Source organism: Rosa rugosa, chromosome 4 (genome assembly GCF_958449725.1).
Source record: "Rosa rugosa chromosome 4, drRosRugo1.1, whole genome shotgun sequence".
In the NCBI taxonomy this organism is placed as follows: domain Eukaryota; kingdom Viridiplantae; phylum Streptophyta; class Magnoliopsida; order Rosales; family Rosaceae; genus Rosa; species Rosa rugosa.
This window is the reverse complement of record NC_084823.1, coordinates 21,882,443-21,896,217: the sequence shown is the minus strand read 5'-3', so window position 1 is coordinate 21,896,217 and position 13,775 is coordinate 21,882,443. Positions and strand designations below refer to the sequence as shown.

The following is a 13,775-nucleotide window of genomic DNA, read 5'->3' as shown; positions in this document are numbered from 1 at the left end:
AGAAAATGAACTATAATTGGAATATGTTTAATAGCTTTTAATATTGTTATAAATTCAAGTTGAAATCTTTGTCATGAGTTCATGACAAGCTTGATTATTAGCAATTATGCATTACAAAATTCTTATGATCGTTCATATTGTTTCTTGGTAATTAATAGAAAGAAAATAAAACCTAGTATGATATATATAAACCCTAATTGGAATCTTCTTCTACAAGCTTGACTACTAGCAATTTTGCATTACAAAATCCTTATGATTGTATATGTTGTTTCATGATAACTAATGGAGAGAAAATAATAACAATATAGTTATAAACCTAGTTGGGATCCTCTTCATGTGTTCTTGATTATTTTTCAACAATTTTGACTACCAGCATTTTTTTTTTTTTTTTAGAAGATGACTACCAGCAATTTTGAATAACAAAATTGTTAAGATTGTACAGGTCTCATGATAATAAGTTGACCCAGATTTTGAAAGTACTAGGACCCAGTATTTTCTCTATGCAATGGACCCTCTCTGCTAGGGTCTGTACCTGCCTCCATCTTCGATGAAGAAAAATTCCAGCCCTTCCCTTGGGGTCGCAGCTATCGAGTACGGTTCTGTCCGTCCTTCCTGTCTTTTCGTTTCTCTCCTTGAAGTCAAGATCGGGGGCTTTTTCTCCCTCTCAACTTGATTCGCATCGGGGTTTGAGGCTGTGCTCCTTTCGGCTGCTAACTGAACTGATGGCTATTGGTGTTTGGAAGATTTGGGATCCAGGGCGTTTCATGGATTCTACTGGACCCGGATTGGATCGGGTTCGTCTGATGGCGGGATGGTTGAGTGAGCGGATCGAGAGGGGCCGTTGTTTCACCAAGCTTTCTGGTGTGGTGGTGAGGCGATTGTCGGGAATCACTGGGTTTCGTGGTGATCCAGCAGCAGAGGTTGCGCGGCACAGGGTTTGGACTCTGGGAGGGATTTTCGTCACGACTGGTGGATTTGGTGGCGGCGGCTGGCGTCGAGTTGGTGAGGCCGAGATGATCCTGCTCCGATCAAGGGAGGTGGAGCAACATTCAAAGCCAGGGTCAGGGAAGGTCTGGGTGCCCAAAGAGTTTTTGGGTGCCCAAAGGAGGAATCTGTGGGCCTGGGCCTCAGTTTCGTTGGACTGTTGTAAGGTTTTTGGTTGGGCCTTCCTTCTTGGGGCTTTGCAACCGATGTATGAGCCCGTTGCTGTTACGGTTCGCATCTGGGATCCGGGAGACGTTTTATGGGCCCTAAATTTTTCTACATTTTGGATCTGCTTCTTTCGCTACTCAGGTAGAAGATTGCTCTCTATTCGGCTTATTTTTTTGTGTAGAGTAGGCAAGGTCGGTCACACTACCGTTGGTCACCTTGATAGAAGGTTACCCTCTATTCGGCGTATATCTTTGCGTGGAAGTATGGTTGACCATACTATTGGTACCGGTTTACATAGCCCGGATTCTATCCGGTGCTTCATCAAATGCTTAATTGCATCCCTTATTAGAGCATCTTCAACAGTAAAAGCTATTTTTTTAGCTAAATCATCTAAAAGTTAAATTTAGGTAGTAAATTTCCAGCTTTTCCTCCAGCAGTGTTAGCTAAACTAAAAAAATAGAACGTGGAGTGTTTAGCTTTTTGTTATTTTCTCTCTCCTCCCTAGCTAAATTTAGCTAGAGATTTTAGCAAAAGCCAAATTTGACTTTTATATAGCTATTCTGCTGGAGTGCTAAACTATCTCAAATTAGCCAAATTTTTAACTTTTTGTTGAAATAGCTAGTCTGTTGGAGATGCCCTTAGGTTTTATTTCCGATGTTTTATTGCATCTAGTATTGATTTTGTTATTTCATATGTTGATGTAGTTTCTACATCTATAAGTTGTAATTTTTCGTATGATTATTTTTTTTTTTTTTATTTATTTATTTTTTTTTTAAAAGGAGGTACTGGGAAGGACCACAAGGAGGCACGCAATGACCTTTTTTACCCGAAGTCCAGCACAGTGCCGCGCCAAAGACGCAATTTCATATGTTGATGTAGTTTCTACATCTATAAGTTGTAATTTTTCGTATGATTATTATTAATGAAGTGGTTGACTATTACTCTAAAAAAAAAAAGGTCTCATGATAATAATTGAAAGAAAATTAAAATTATTACGATGATTCTGATAATTAAATGCATTTAAATTCATTATGATATGTATAGAATGTTGTGATTATGATAAAGTTTAGCATGATGATTTTAATATTGATTTATATATAGTGATTTTATATAGAATTTTGAGATTTGAGGATAATTTAGGTAGTTTGAGTGGTGTATTTAATAAAATGATAGAATAAGAAATCAAATGGGTGGTGTATTAAGTAAGAGGTGTGTATTAAGTATTTAGGGATGTGCCAATAAAATTTCCCTTTGAATCGCGATTTGCGATTTTGAAGAATATGGAAGTCAAATTCTGGCGCCATTTCCAGGGCACACGATGACGACGACGACGTTTCGATCGGAGAGCAAGTTTTCTACAACGCCATCACACTGGAAAAGCAGTAGCAGGACAAGTGCTGGTTCATGCTTTACAGACTTATTATTACGGCCATGATTCCGATGACGTCATATCAATTATCAGTGTCCTCGGTTCTTATGGCCACTCTTCCTCGGCAATTTCCAGGTACATTGGGAAATTTCACCATCTTAGCTTTTCGATTACTTCGTTTCGAATTTTTGTGACTAGTTTAGTTTGTGATTGTTATCCTTTTTGTATTATGGTGTTGATTCTTACCTTAGAGATACTCAACTGGTATTTTAAGTTTAAGGCAAGGTTGGAGGAATTGAGTACTATAATGGCCGGAGACGAACCTCGTGACGATGAGGATGAAGATGATAGGGATGATATGGAGTTGGATGAGAAATGTAGAGTGTCAAACAGGAGTCGACAAATGGAGACTGATGAATGTTATCCCCAAGTGAGGTTCAGGTTCTTTGATAATAATAAATTGGTCAGCAACATAGGGAGGGTCGTACATGATTTGAAGAGTCTTGGATTCATATCTATGACTGAAGATGCATATGCATCTGCTATCTTTTTGTTTCTTAAGGTGATCATTGCTTGTTCTGTTGCCTTTAATATGTGTCCTGCTTTGAGGTTGAATCGGATTCAGCTATCCTTATCAACCTTCTAAAGAGTTCTGACACAGGGTTACATCCTCTTGGTACTTTACTCGCAAATTGCAGGAAGCTTATGGAGTCTTTCTCCAGCTGTTTATTCACTCACATCCACCGTGAGAGAAATATGGTTGCAGATGGGTTGGCAAAGAAAAGCATTGATCAGGATCGGGGGTTATGCAGGCTGCCTCTAATGCCTAACTTCATTGTCCAAGACGTCCTTGATGATGCTAATGGCCTTGTAAGGCCTAGAGCTGTTGCCACAGCTATTTCTTAGTTTCTTTCTGTTTTTTGCTTTCTTTTCTAGGTCTTTGACCCCCATTGTACCAAAAAAAAAAAATATGCGTCCTGCTTTTACTTGTTATCTCATATGTCTCGGTAACTTATAAAGTTCATGTTTGAATGCCGGACAAAGTTCATGACCTTGCTGGTGATGATTATCGGATTTCTGTTTTGGAGTCTATTAAGGGGTGGATACTGCAGGTTGCTTTCTTGTGCTTGTGTTTCCTTTCGATTTATGTGCCCTTTGAAAATTGCCAAATTTTTTAACCAACCAATTGGGGCTTTATGTTTCCTATTCCATTTTGTTGTATGATGCACTGTAATGCAGAATTACAGGATTTGAGAATAGCAAAATTATTTGAGATTATTGTGGATTATCCTGACAGGTACTTTAATCATGTCTTTCCATTGGTTTTTATTTCCATATGATAAATGATTGAGTATTCAAATTTGCACTTCAATATGATTGCTTGTGTGAAGAGGACCCTTTCAAGAGAACGTAATAGCTTTTGAGATCTGAGTTGTAATGATGATTGTGTCTCTTAAACAACCTCAATTTTGATCGTGGTTGTCCTTGATCATTTTTCTCCTCTCGTGGTTTTCCAGCTCTCCTGCGATTGAAGATTTGAAACAGTGTCTTGAGTACACTGGACAACATTCTAAGCTTGTGGAGTCATTTATTTTGGCACTACAATATCGCTTGCTCACTGCAGGTGCCTCAACAAATGACATTTTGCATCAATATGTTTCAACGATTAAAGCACTCCGAACAATAGATCCAGCAGGTGTACGTTTTCCTTGAAGCAGTCGGTGAGCCAATAAGGGACTATTTAAGGGGAAGGAAAGACACCATAAAGTGCATCGTGACCATGCTTACCGATGGGACTGGTGCAAATGCTAATGTATCTGGAAACACTGGGGATAGCCTTCTTGAAGAATTAAATAGAGACGAAGAAAGCCAAGAGAACATTGCTCTTGAGGATGACTTTCATACTGATGACAAGCAAGCTTGGATAAATGCTTCACGGTAAGCTCATAAGCAAAGTTGTGGGTGAATTTTAATTCAGTTGTTTGCAAGTTATAGGAACAACTTAGTACATGTTAGGCCAATTATGTAAGACTGAATGAGCAAAACCAAATCCATGATCAATTCACAAATACATAAACACACTGTATATTAATCCAGACCACATGAACCAAACTACAAGTTTATATACTAACCTTCTTCGGTATTAGGAGCCATTGCAGTAGCACTAAACGATCTTGACAATGAACGTGGATTGATCTTCTCCTCAACTCTGGATTCAAGCTCCTTTCTATGGGGCAGGACTTAATGCTTTGTAACAGAGAGAGCAGGGACCAACACTTCTATATATATTGGTTATGTTCCTAAGAATCCTCCCATAAAGATGTTTCTTAGAAACCAAGTCACCAACAATTAGAAAACCTAATGCAACACTAAATCGGATTACAATGTAAACCAACTAATGGATTCCTAACCAATGAGATGATATAATTGTCTCAATAGGTTTCTAGGTATTGTACTTAGCTTACAACTCCTATTAATGAATCAAGTTATAATCCAATTTGCATTCTGCATAATAGTTGATGATAGGTCCATTTAGTTCTAACATTCTCCCACTTGGACCATCATTGTCTATTTACAAACTGAATTAAAACAATTTCCAGAAATAGCTGAAGTGTGCACTGAGATGTAAGTGTACTTTAAATCCATTCAATTCTGTCAAAATGCACAACCATTGCAGAATCAAGAAATAGGCATGTTCAAAATGAGCATACTCGTTCCAGACCACAAAGCAACAGCTTCTGCACTTCACATGAATCTAAACTTAATGTGATGCAATCAAATAACATTTTATATCAAACTGCAGTTGTTATTCGACAACAGTCCAACCTAAGTATTTTGAATATCAAAATCACAACGCAAACACAATTTCTTTTCACACACAGTGGATCAAAGTTTGCTTCTAACTGAATATATGCATATATTACAATCCACCTGATGAACTGATAAAAGAACAACAACTTAAAAATTTAACTGAAGAAAAATAAAGCTGTCATAACTTGAACTGAAAATACCTCATTTTATTAAACCAAAGCATGAAGTACAAAATATCTGTTACACGATTAAAAAACAAGAAATAAGAACTGTAACCAAATAAAACTAAACTGAAAACAATTTCCTCCAAAACATTTTGCTCCCACTGAACTTAAGCATCTTCAAAACTTGACAGAATTCCCATGTTCTTGGAATGCTCCTTAAAAGCTGCTACTGACAATGCTTTAGTAAATGGATCTGCCAATTGGTCACTTGTCTTGACTCCAGAAATCTCAACTTCACCATCTTTAACTCTCTTTCTGATACCATAGAATTTTAAATCTATGTGCTTAGAGTTATTTGATCTCTTACTATTCTTACTGAAAAACACTGCAGCCTCATTATCACAAAACACCTTTAAACTTCCAGTTACAAGATCATTCAACACTTTAGTCTCCAAAATGAAATTCCTGATCCACAATCCCTCACACACTCCTTCATATATAGCTATCAACTCTGCCTGCATGGTGGAAGTAGCTATCAATGACTGCTTCATTGTTTTCCAAGCTACTGCACCACCTGCTAGCAGATAAACATAGCCACAGGTCGACTTCATAGATGTAGGATAATTCCCAGCAAAATCAGAATCAGTAAAGCCAACTAATTCAAGCTTTTTCACACGTTTATACACAAGCATATGGCCTTTGGTCCTTTGCAGGTACCTTAGAACCTTCTTACCAGCTGTCCAATGCTCATGTCCAGGATTTGACTGAAACCTGGATAGCATCCCAACTGCAAACGACAAGTCTGGTCTTGTACAGACCTGTGCATACATTAAACTCCCTACTAGCCTAGCATATGGTATCGACTCCATCTCAGTTTTCTCAATAACAGTTTTAGGACACTGATTTTTAGTTAGTTTATCTCCCTTAGACATTGGAACTTCACCATTAGCACAGGTTTCCATTCCAAATCTTTTCAGAATTTTTGAAATATAATTTTGTTGAGATAACCCCAACAATCCCTGCTTTCTATCTCTCTTAATCTCAATTCCTAATACATATGATGCTTCTCCCAGATCCTTCATGTCAAAATTACTTGACAAGAAACTTTTAGTATCTTTCAGCAATTTCACATTACTGCTAGCAAGAAGAATATCATCTACATATAGGATAAGAAAGATAAAATTGTTTCCAACAACTTTAAGATAAACACACTCATCGACAAGATTTTCAGTAAATCCAAAAGATGAAACCACTGAGTCAAATTTCTTATACCACTGCCTACTAGCTTGTTTGAGTCCATAAATGGATTTCTTGAGTCTACAGACCATATTTTCTTTCCCTGCCTCAATAAAACCTTCAGGTTGTACCATGAAGATTTCTTCCTCCAGCTCCCCATTCAGGAAGGCTGTTTTTACATCCATTTGATGTAATTCCATGTCATAATGAGCTACTAGAGCCATTATGATTCTAAATGAATCTTTAGTTGAAACAGGTGAGAAAGTTTCTGTAAAATCTATCCCTTCCTTCTGTGTGAAACCCTTAGCAACTAGTCTAGCTTTATGTCTCTCTATGTTTCCACTGACATCCCTTTTGGTTTTAAAAACCCACTTGCAGCCAATAGGCTTGTGATTTTCTTTTGGCTTTACAAGCTCCCATACACCATTTTTATACATTGAATCAAGCTCTGCAATCATAGCTTGAGTCCAAGCATCAGAATCATTACTTCCAGTTGCTTGTTTAAAACTAGTGGGATCATTGTCATCAGATAATGCAGATTCTACTTCATTTAAATAAACTTCATAAATATCATCCTCCCCTCCAAACCTTGGTTTCCTCACTCTCTGTGATCTTCTAGGTTGCACAACTTGATCTTGTTGTGGTTCAGGTTGAGGTTGAGGTTCAGGTACAGGCTCAAGTTGTGGTCCAGTTTGAGGTTCAGTTGGAAGTTCTTGTACTTGCTCCTGCTCTAAGTTTGGTTCAGCCATTTCAGAATCATGGTCACTAGCCTCTAAGACATTATCTATCGCATTTTGATCTTCGACTAGATTTTGGCTTTGAACTAATCCTGAACTTAATGAATTATTTTGAATGCTTGGCATTACTGCTATATTATCCACATTCTCTGCAATTTCTTCAAAATCTGAAGACAAGTCCTCAAAATTTGTATTGCAGACACTTTCACCTAAAAATTTAACTTGATGAGTTTCAAAAACTCTAGGTGAATGATGAGGTGAATAAAGTTTATATCCTTTAGACTTTTCACAGTAGCCAATAAAATGACAAGTTACAGACTTTGGATCAAGCTTTCCTAAATTTGGATTATAAATCCTTGCTTCAGCTTTACATCCCCAGACATGACAATGGTGTAAACTTGGTTGCCTACCACACCATAATTCAAATGGTGTTTTATCTACAGCTTTGCTTGGGGATCTGTTGCAAAGATAATTTGCAGTTCTTAAAGCTTCTCCCCAAAACATTTTTGGCAATCCTGAAGTACACATCATACTTCTTACCATGTTTAATAGAGTTCTATTTTTCCTCTCGGCTACTCCATTTTGTTGGGGATTATATGGTGTTGTATACTGAGCCTTTATGCCTACACTTTGCAGATATAATGCAAAAGGACCCTTTTGTTGTCCTTGCTCAGTATATTTGCCATAAAACTCTCCCCCCCCCTATCAGACCTCACAACCTTAATTTTCAATTCCAGTTGATGTTCAACCTCAGTTTTGAAAATTTTAAAAGCCTCAAGTGATTGTGATTTTTCTGACAGTAAGTAGATGTAGCTATACCTGGAAAAATCGTCTATAAAGGTAATGAAGTAAATATTTCCACATATTGTCTTGTGTCTAAAAGGTCCACATATATCTGTATGGATTAATTCCAACAGTTTCTTACTTCTGTTGGCATTTTTCTTTCTTAAGTTTGTCATTTTTCCTTTATAACATTCAATACAATTCTCAAGATCATCAAAGTCTAATTCTGGAAGTGTTTTATTTTTCACAAGTACTTTCAATCTATCTTTTGATATGTGACCAAGTCTCCTGTGCCACAAATATGCAGATTTTTCATTGTGTAGGGTTCTTTTGACACCAGTAATGGTGTTTATGCTTGATGTGTTATTGTTATTTTCAACAAGTAAAGTTTCTTGTTGACCTAATGAACAATTCAATCTTAAATAATCATTCACAATAATACCAGAACCAAAAATAGAATAATCTTTAGGTAAGAAATCAAGAGAATCCTTGAAAATTTTTATTCCATTAGAACCAATGTAAAAATTACATCCACTCTTAACCAAAAGACTAACTGAAAGCAAATTCCTCTTAATTGAGGGAATATAATAAACACTATCTAAAACCAGAAAATTTCCTAATCCCAAATCTAGTCTCAAAGATCCTACTGCCTTGACTGCAACCCTCATTCCATTCCCTACGCAGATGTTAGCTTCATCACTTCTTGGCTTCCTCATCCCTATGAATCCCTGCAAAGAGTTCGTAATGTGTAAGGGACTGCCACTATCTAACCAATAAGAATGAGGTTCAATGTTAACAAAATTAACTTCTAATGAAAAAGTTTCTAAATGATCAAATAAATCAATCTTACCCTTTTTCACAAGCCATGCCTTAAAACCTGTACAGTCCTTCTTCATGTGTCCTACTTTCTTACAAAAATAGCACTTGAACTTAAATGGCTTGTTGACTTTAGCTGCTGCAGTATTTCCTGATGGTTTAGCTATAGTTTTCTTAGGCTTGAATTTGTTCTGTTTCTTTGGCTTCTCAACTAAATTGACAGAGGTGGAGGGTTGTTTCTCTTTCTTCATTCTACTCTCCTCATCCACGCAAATAGCTATCAGTTCATTCAAGGTCCAGTTCTCCTTCTGTGCATTGTAGCTAGTCCTTAGGGTGTTGAAGCTAGGTGGCAGAGAATCTAAGGCATTGTGGACGAGTTGGTCATCCTTGACTCCCAGATCTAAATCCCTGAGCCTAGTGTTCAGCTCAGTGAGCTTCAAGATATGCTGCCTAACACCTCCACTACCAGTGTACTTCAACTCATTCATCTCCTTGGAAAGCTGCCTCAGCCTTATTGCTCTCCTTGAATTTTTCAGCTATTGCCTCCATATAATCAACTGCCAAAACAGGCTCTTCTATACTACCCCTCACAGTATCAGACATGGTAGTTCTCATTACATTCTTAGCCCTATAATTGGATCTATGCCAGTCTCGATAATATTTCTTGTCATCAGATGAGCTATTTGCATCTACTCCAAAAGGCTCTATATCAGTAAAACACAAATCCATGTTGTCATGCATCATTAGGTAGAACTCTACACCACTCTTCCAGGCCTTAAAGTTTGATCCAGTAAGCATCTGGATATTGTTCAAATTCATGTAGGTGATTCCTAGGGAGCAAAACAAGGAAAAATAAGTTTTAGTTTTCAACAGTTCTCAAAATAAATTTTGTCAAAAAGATGTTCTGCATACATGTGTTAATTCTAAAGCAGTTCAGGTAAACACATAAGCAGAAAACAAAACTTTTAACAAAACAAAACAATATCAAAAGCAAATAATGCAATTTTAACCCCAAAATTCTGTAGTCAATATCAAGTATCACTTTTATAGCAGAAAACATGATATTCTGAAGATTTCTTTATCGTTATGCCACAAGTAGTGAATTCAATGTTATTCTAAAGACAATCATCATCTTTATGACAGAAGAAAAGTCCCTAGAATCCAAAATTTGAACTCAAATTATGCATAATGCTGTTCCACTTTTAAACCATATAGCTCAAACTTCTTTGGAAGACAATATACATATACTGTTTAAAAGCAAAACACAAGTTTCTGATCTTCTCTTTATCTTAATGAATTTTAAATAACAAGCAGATAATCACTTTGTGCAACATATCCACTTAACCATTTAAAATCACAGACCATGAAAATTTTCCTTTCAATCTGCAACTTTTAGTATAACAAGTATGTACAGGGAGATCGATTTAATCACATGTCATATTATACCATCGCAGACCACCAAATACAGAAAATTTCACAACATATAAACAATCATATCAAAAACCAGCAGGATATTCAAGTTCATGCTCATTCCGAAACCATCACATCACAAAAACAAATTCTAAAAATTAAGTTTCATCCGGTCACCATCTACTCTAGCCTAGGTGCACGCCGGGAATGCCTCTATTGTTCTTGCACATTACGATGATCATAATATTCCAATTTTAAAAAAAAAATTCAAAATTTTCCAGAAATTCTAACCTTGTTCATTCTTAATTTGCTGCAAGATTATATCGCGGAAGCATGAAGTTTTAACCAAAAGCAGCAGTCAATCAGTTCGGCCTCTGAATCATCAGAATTCAGTGTTTTGAATTCCATAGAGGATATAAACATCCTCTTCGCTTTCAATCTCGGACCAAAAACCCTAAAACCCCAAAACGAATATGACCGTTAGGATATAACGGTCATCTGAAGCAGGGTTCTGAATGGGATTTGGGGCCGGGTCAGCGTCTGCGGGTTTTGGGACGAAAAGTTTTTCTGAAACCGGCCCACTCGTGGCCTTTTCCTTTATCAAGGTTTTTAGAACAATATTTTGTAAATTTTTACTGAAATATAAAATTTGGTTCTTCCAAAAATTGATTGATCAAAATTGATTTATGTTTGTGAAAACTTGAAGCTCTGATACCATTTGTAAGACTGAATGAGCAAAACCAAATCCATGATCAATTCACAAATACATAAACACACTGTATATTAATCAAGACCACATGAACCAAACTACAAGTTTATATACTAACCTTCTTCGGTATTAGGAGCCATTGCAGTAGCACTAAACGATCTTGACAATGAACGTGGATTAATCTTCTCCTCAGCTTTGGATTCAAGCTCCTTTCTATGGGGCAGGACTTAATGCTTTGTAACAGAGAGAGCAGGGACCAACACTTCTATATATATTGGTTATGTTCCTAAGAATCCTCCCATAAAGATGTTTCTTAGAAACCAAGTCACCAACAATTAGAAAACCTAATGCAACACTAAATCGGATTACAATGTAAACCAACTAATGGATTCCTAACCAATGAGATGATATAATTGTCTCAATAGGTTTCTAGGTATTGTACTTAGCTTACAACTCCTATTAATGAATCAAGTTATAATCCAATTTGCATTCTGCATAATAGTTGATGATAGGTCCATTTAGTTCTAACAAATTAGATGCTATATTTTTGCTTCTCTAATACTCAGCCAAAGTATCCGTCTGAATGATTTCTGCTTTCAGCTGGGAGCCTGACCCTGTAGAAGCTGACCCCTTGAAAGGTAGTAGGAACCGAAGGAAGGTTGACATACTTGGAATGACTGTGGGCGTAATTGGTTCACAAGACCAACTTGTTTATGAATACCGTGTTATGCTGGCCGAAAAGCTTCTTAACAAATCTGATTATGACATTGATTCAGAGATACGTACTCTTGAACTCCTCAAGGCAAGTGGTTTATTTGTTTAGTTGGGTCTATTGAGTGCAGTTGGGACCTGTTTTTGTAGTTTTGAAACTGTCTACCTTAATTCATTTTGGTGAAATCATTCTTCAGATACATTTTGGAGAGAACAACATGCAGAAATGTGAAATTATGCTCAATGATCTGATTGGCTCTAAGAGGACCAACACCAATATTAAAGCAACCATAGCTCAGCCATCTCATACAGGTAGCTTTGAAAATATATATTTTTTTTCTGTACTGGTGTTATTACTTTTGGGGTTATTTGCTCTCGTATTACCAGAAGGCTACTATATTTATTAAACTTCTTTAACTTTGGGTGGATGTAGATGCAGGCAGTGAGCTGGGGGATAACAGGGTATCCATACATGGATGTTCTTCATGCTACAGTTATCTCTTCAAATTTTTGGCCTCCAATCCAGGTTGGCAATCATTACCTGTGGTAGTATCATTTATCGCGGAATTTTATTGAAGGGAAGGAATTTGTATTCACATTCTTATAGTTTGAAATATCATCTTGGATTCCTGAGTCTCAAAGTTGAGAGAGCACATATGCATTCTCTGGAATTGCAGATACCATACATGCAAATATGACGTCTGGATGTGATGTTAACTGTTTTAATTATCTCATTTGGATTTGGGAGGAGCTTTGAATAGTTTAATGCTCCTCAAGGCCTCCTCAGTTGTGGTTTGCTGCAAGTACCTCAAGTTTGTGTCATTTTTCTATCAGATCACTTAACTGCAGTGCTTCCTTTCCCATGATTTCTTCTTCCCATGATCACTTAACATCAAAAATAGTATGAACATCTTTAATCTGTGATCTTTCACATTACATCTCCAACATGGCTTTCTCCGCATCCTCCAAGCTGCTTGACTTATCAGTGAAAGTAACAGCAACTTCACCAATCCATAGTCCACACACCAAAACCAAATCAGCTCCAAAAATCAACGAAACGTATGTAAGATCAAATATGGACATAACACATATCATCATAAAGTAATTGATGATTAGCTTAATATCAATCCTAGTTTAACATGGATACAAACAGTAAATCAATACTAGTGACTTAATGAAGTAGTGTATCAATTCATGAAGGATAGTAATCAATTGCTTAGTCTACAAGAAAGGCTACAAGTTGTGTTACATTAGGAATCTAACAGTGAAACCTAAACCGACAAGGAATGCTTTAATGGGAAGCTTCTTGAGGTTTAAGTCTCATATATATACAGATGAATTGGTCCCTGATTACTACCACGACTATTGCATAAGATCTGTCCATTGAGAAGCAAGTTGGTAAGTAACAGAAGACTACATTCAGTGATTGAGTTAAGCAGTTGCATAAGATGGAATCCATGCCAGTAATTGCAGAAGGTAAGCTTTGATCCTTTTATGATTGTTGTGCATATGTTGTGAGCATGTAACTATGGTTTTTACAATTGGTATCAGAGCATAGGCTCACAAATATGAAAAAATCGTTTTAGGGTTTTGCAAAACAAACATAAATTTTTTTAAGGGTTTTTGCTTTACGGGTCAAGTAACTGATCAGGTTACTGACCAAGTCACTGGTCATGTAACTGATCAAGTACCTGACCAAGTAAGTAACTGACCAAGTAACTGGTCAGGTACCTGATCAAGGTAAGTTACTTAAGTCGACTGCTGCATCTGGTTAACTATAAAATTCACGCTTCCGCTATGATTTTTTAGCAGCAAATTGGGGAAAAAGCAAAAACAGGTTTTTCTGTGAAAATTGTTTTCGATTCATAGCATGATAA

At 36.8% G+C, this 13,775-nt stretch overlaps 1 pseudogene; it reads left to right on the top strand.

Moving 5' to 3' along the window:
• The first annotated feature begins 2,409 nt into the window (after positions 1–2,409).
• Positions 2,410–12,720, top strand: LOC133706562 (anaphase-promoting complex subunit 2-like; annotated as a pseudogene).
• Positions 12,721–13,775: the final 1,055 nt, after the last annotated feature.